The following is a 6,443-nucleotide window of genomic DNA, read 5'->3' on the forward strand; positions in this document are numbered from 1 at the left end:
GCCCTCTCTCTCTCTCTCTCTCTCGTGCCGCCCCTCGCCCTCTAGTGCTGCTGTTTCAGGGTCTGAGGGGCGTCTGCACTCACGCTGTGGCCCCTGAAAAGGCTCTGATGAATGACTACATCACTGGAAACAAATGGCCACGGCGCGTCAGGCCCAAAGCATTATGGGGGATTTCCCCCTGGCTGACTCTCTGGGTCTCACTGTCAGTTTTTCTGTTGCTTTTTTTGTCGTTTGCTTTTGTGTTGGAATCATGGGAGCATGATTGATGTTTTCATGTTTGTGTTTGTTGGGGTTTTTGTTCATTTTACAACGTTTTTTAAAGTTTTTGTGTGTGAGAGAGAGAGTGTGTGTGTGTGTGTGTGTGTATGTGTTCACCGGGTCATAGGTTAGCTGAGATTGTAACATGATGACACGTTTGTACTGCGATCGACAGAAAGATCTCGTTTTTTGATATTGAAACATGATTTGCAACAGACTATTGATTAAGGTACTATGAAGGATGCCTGTGCATGAAGAGACTGCATTTCAGATGAAGAAACGGCCACCTGAGGTCCATTCTGTCCCATAATCACTCCACACGGCGGAAACCCAACGTAACGTCAATGCGCTACGATCTTTTGTGTTGCCACAAACATTAATGGAATTGAAATTTTTGGATATTACGTTCACGTACCCTTTGGCCTTAAACTGTGACGTGAATAGTAGGACATAACGAAGATGACACAACACACCAAGATGCGATCTGACGCCATTCTGATTCTTTCAGTGGACTGATGGGATTTGTTTAGAAGAGAATCTTTCCTGTAAGCAATCAGTGCGTTTCTGCAAGCCATAAACTCTTTTTAAGGCCTTTTGATGAATTGAAATTCTTAATTGAAATGGGACGAATAAACTTCAGAATTAATTAGTGTCCAGGTGATTTTTTGTAACTGCCGTGTTGTTGACCTTTGTGTTTAATAACTTTATTACCACCTTTTCATCTCTTGTATAACTTATTTTATTGAATTCCAAGAGTTAAAACACAAAAGGCCATTTTTACGGGTTTAAAAAAAAAAAAATTTTTTTTTTCTATTTCAAGATGGTACTCTGTATTGTTTTTTTATTTTTAAATATTATATATTATTATAAATAATATTATTATATTTATCATATTATTTTATTGAATTCCAAGAGTTAAAACTGTGTTTTTTTTTAAAACTTTTTTTTCTTTCTATTTCTGGATGGTACTCTGTAAGTATTGATTTTCTTTATTTTTTTATTAGGTATCCATATTTATTTTTGAGATTATAATAGAACTGTACTCTGGACCTTATTTATCGATTTATTTATTTTTACTTTATAGGTAGTAGGTTACAGGTATAGGTATAAGTTAAGATATTAATATTTTATATAATTTAATTTCATATAATTTTAATACAAATATTCTAAAGTGATAATAGTACTGTACTCTATTTGACCTTGCCGAATATAATCACACAGTAGTTTCAAATACAAAAGTACAGTGATGAAAATATTCTTGGACTCTAACTTTAATTTGATGCATATTAAATAAAAATAAAAATGGAAAAGATGCAATATGAATTTAATATGAATATAAAATAAGATTTTTTAAAGGTTAAAAAAATTAATGTAAATAAAAAACAAATTTAAAATGATAAAGAGTTGATTCTTTGTGTATATATGTACATTTTTGCTTTCACTATCTAGTCCTGCACTCTGATTAATGAATTTATAAAAGTATAAATATATACCATGTATTACCTTATAAGGTATAATAAATTGTTGTATAATGTAATAACATTTTTAAAGAGAAAAAAGAATTACAAAAAAATAAACTGTAAATAGTGAATAAGCCTGTAGCATGTCTGACAGTCAGTCACTAGGACTTTTAAAAATGGTCTTTGTATTACATATATATATATAATACAATGCAGGGGCGTAGATTATGCGGGGGACGTGTCCCCCCCACTTTTAATATCACGTAAATTCGTCCCCCGCACTTTTTCGGGCAAGTGTGTTCGCATAGAGGTTTTCAAGAGCCGGTGTGAATAAATAAATATTTAAATTAAAAGAGACAGGATAGTCTGTGCATGATCTGATGTTTTATTCGGACCCAGAATAAGGGCAGCTTTACAGAAAATTAAGTTTCTAAAATATATTTAGTAATAGCTTATCACTGGTAACTATGTCAAGTTAATGTACATATGGCAGAAATGTACCGTAAAAATCAATTAAAGACGTAATCAAACAGACGATGAACACTATTAGCAGCAATGATTATAATATAATATAATATATGGAAATAGAAAAGTATTATAAGTAAATCACAGAAGAACAAGTGTGTGTGTGTGTGTGTGTGTGAGCAGTAACTGAAACTACGACAGTATAACTGTGGTAAAGTGGTATTAATGTGTCAGCTGTCAACAAAAAGGAAAGTGAAAGATCAGGAAAATTGTGAAAGACACCATTTGAATTCATCTATATTGACTTGATATTGACAAACACTGTGACCTGAATCAAACAGAGGATGAGAAACACACTTTCTTCTCGTCTGTCCCAAGCACACCACTACAAGGCAATTTGAAGCATTGAATTGTTCATTCATAACTCTAAACGACTCAGAGAAACTACACTATATGCTCGGAGAGGATGACATGGGCAGTTAAACTAGCTGCAAAATATGCATACACGATACATTGTATTCATTTTGCTTTATTTGACATTCTTCTTTGTATATAATTGTAATTATTATAATTAATATTAGAGATACTGTCTGCTGTTATTTTTATTTTATTGTATTTATTTATTTTCTCTCATTTATTACATTTATTGTCTCCTTTTATTATTTTGTGTTGTAATTATATTCTATATTTTACACATACTTAAAATGTTTTGTCAATACTATAACACAAATGTCATGCCAATAAAGCAACTTGAACTTGAGAGAGAGAACACATTAGCAACACACTGACAATCACTCAGAATACCACAGTACAGTGACATACATCCTTTCTCACTTTTCACTTCCTGTCAGCTCTGCTCTGTCCTATCAAAATAAAGGCAAAAATGGCAAAAATAAAATAAAATCTTTAAAAAAATGAATACCACAGCAACCACATAACTCTACAGCAACTACTTAGAGCTCTCAAGCACATCAAAATATGTAAATATTTTAATACGCATGCGCGCGCACACACACACACACACACACGTCTGGTCAGCTATCCTTGTGGGACACAGAGAGAGAGTTTTAAGCAGTGAAGACATAAGATATTTGGAATATTTCTGTTACATTTACATTCCTGATGTCAGTAATGACATGAATTCTCCAGTGTTAGCAGTGCTCTCATTAAGACGCTGTGTGTGTGTGTGTGTGTGTGTGCGCGCGCACAGTCAGGAGGTGAGACACTATTTTCTAGCGGCGCTGAATTTCACACAACACCTTCACCAGAGGCTCAAGGTCACTGTGACGACAGGTTTGACAGTGAAGCCGAGTGTGTGTGTGTGTAATAAATGTGGGACAGAGTGAAACTGGGTCGCGCAACACAATGTTTTCCTGATATGTGGATGCTGTACTTTCAGAAGGAGATGCGTTATTATATTCCTGAAAAATATACCAACAGAAGAGGAGAGATAGAGTTTATCTATCTGTCTATATTGCTATCTGTCTGTCATTCTGAATATCTATCATTTTGAAAATCTAGAATGTCATTCTATCTATCTATCATCATTCTTGATGATTTCAGTCAATTCTGGTGAATATGGGAAAACAATGGTAAGCTGTACAGAGAGGCAAAAAGTGGACGCTGACAAAACCATGAAACAAATTTCATTTGTTTGAAAAATGCATACAGCAGATGCTCTTAACCAAAGCCATTTACATTGCATCCAAAGTATACATTTGATCACTATCATGGGAATCGAACCCTTAACAGTGATGCTATTAGATTATTAGTGCCATGCTCTCCAGTTTGAGAAACAGGAATGCTTGTGAATTTATTTCTAGGACATCTGGTTTAAAAAATAAAGCTAGAACTCTGAACTGTTGCGGTGGATTAACAAATCAAACATGGCTCTCAGTGTGTTTGTGAGCTCATGACATTCACGCAGATAAGCATTGTGGGGTAACACTTTATTTTAAGGTGTCCTTGTTACACATATTACATGTACTTACTATTATAACAACAATTAATTATGCATAATTATATGCAAGTAACCCTAAGCCAAACCCTAACCCTAACCCTAACCATTTAGTAAGTACATGTAGTTAATTAATATTACTCAGTACTTATATGAATAATTACACTGTAACAAGGACACCTTAAAATAAAGCATAACCCATTGTGGACGTGTGTGTATCATGACAGGAAGTGCAGCGTTTGTTTAAGGATTGCTGCAATTTTTCGCCTTCCCATAAATGAGGATGACGATTATTCAGGTGAGGTATGAAAATGACCTTCCGTCTAAACGAGAGCAGAATGGAAATGGAGGCCGTTTCAGAACTGATGAGTCATTTATGACCTCTTGGAAAGAAGTGCTGAGAGCGTTTGTTGAGCTTTTACTGCGTGTGGACATGAACAAATATATGAAGAAATCAGTCGTCAGTCTGTATAAGTCCCTTAACACGAATAGGGTGCAAAATAATGCTCGGAAATGATTTCACTTAAGTGTTTTAGACAAATGACCAGAAAATCATTGTTTGTCCTTAATACAGGTCAACTGAAATATTATTTACATTATATTTCATACTATACATTTATGTTAAATACATTTTTAATGTCATTATATTTTACAATATTTTTATTTTATTTAATATTTATTTATTTTTTGTATAATATTTATATTATTTTTATGAAACAAATAATTTCATTTGATTTAATTTAATGTGTATGTATAAAGAGCCAAAATTATCCGTAGTATAATTTCATACATTTTATTTTATTTTAAAGAGTTTAATGGAAGCTTTATGGTAGTGATATTCAATTAAATATTCAAGAATCATCTTAATGAACAAAACATGTAAAAATCATGAACTTTTGCTGGTCGCACAGCGCATTTTCTGCAATACTCCAAAAGCCAATGGAGTGACTTACAAAAAGACATAATCACTGCAGCACTCTATTGGTTTAAAAACAGTAATAAAAACTAAATTGTGACCTATTTGTGGAAAATTGTATACATTTTCTAAAAAAGACACCCATGGGCTCACTGAAGCTGTTGTTGGTGGTCGGTCAGACAGAGACGGCCGTATCTCCAGCGCTCTAAGAACAGACAGAGTCCAGCTGGACTCTCCACAACAGCAGAAAACAGACAGCGAGAGAAACAGAAAACCTGAAAACAAGAGCGTGTGAGCAGCGAACACACATCCAGAGCGCAGTGGAAACTCCTCCTGTCCTCAGACACCAGACGAGCTCTCGAAGACCTTCGACAGGTACATGGAGTCTCCAGGGCTGATCTGGGATCTGTCAAACCGCTGTCACTGTGTGCAGAAAATCTGAGCCTGTGTTTACTCACCTGCATGTTTGGTTGGTTGCTAGGGTGTTGTTATGCAGCTGCTAAGAAGTTCAGTGTGAATATTCTGATTGTCCTTATTATGCAGGAATTGTGTAAATGACATCACGCTGTGGGTGTGTCTGTGTCCGACGAGCTGCGTTCTGATTGGTCGACTCTCGTCAGTCATGCCACCTCATGAATCTGAAAAAGGAAAAGAAAAAAAAGGTCATACTGTAGTATGTTAAATGGCACATGATCTACAAAATAAACATCAACATTTGTGTAAATCAAGAGTGTTTGTGTCTATTTACTCAGTTCATGAAGAAGCTCATTTGAAGATAGTGAATTTATGCACCAAACCTGATTATGTCTGGTTTCTCTGAAAATGTGCAAAATTAACATTATTAAACTCACATAAATCGATATTTTTTGCTATTTATTATTATTATTTTTATATACTGGATCATATACAGTACCATCTCGCTCTCTTTTGTCTTTTCTCTGAGGGTTACTGAAGGTCTTTCATCCTCGGACTGCTAAAAGTGTTTGGATCAAACCAGCAGCTCTGACAGCCGTGCAGGTGAAACAAGGTTAGATTTACACAGAAAGAGCTTCAGTAGGGTTTAAAGCACCAGACGCCTTTGTAAATACTTTCTGATATTGTGATGAATTGGCTGTATATAAAACTAAACAGTAACCAACTATTAACCTTAGTTTACATGTCACCACTGTGCCGAGGAAAATTATTAAAGGGGTCATATGATGCTGCTAAAAAGAACATTATTTGGTGTATTTGGTGTAATGAAATGTGTTTATGCGGTTTAAGGTTCAAAAAACACATTATTTTCCACATACTGTACATTATTGTTTCTTCTCTATGCCCCGCCTTTCTGCTGACTCTTAACTTTTATAAAGAATATCTCTTTGGATTTGAGACTTTAGTCTTTGCA

General features: G+C 34.7%; 1 pseudogene; it reads left to right on the forward strand.

The window, feature by feature from the left end:
• Window positions 1-967, forward strand: part of LOC107715821 (serine/threonine-protein kinase PAK 1-like) — a 51,824-nt pseudogene extending 50,857 nt beyond the window's left edge.
• Window positions 968-6,443: the final 5,476 nt, after the last annotated feature.

Source organism: Sinocyclocheilus rhinocerous, unplaced genomic scaffold, assembly GCF_001515625.1.
Source record: "Sinocyclocheilus rhinocerous isolate Xijiao unplaced genomic scaffold, SAMN03320098_v1.1 scaffold540, whole genome shotgun sequence".
Taxonomy (NCBI): Eukaryota; Metazoa; Chordata; class Actinopteri; order Cypriniformes; family Cyprinidae; genus Sinocyclocheilus; species Sinocyclocheilus rhinocerous.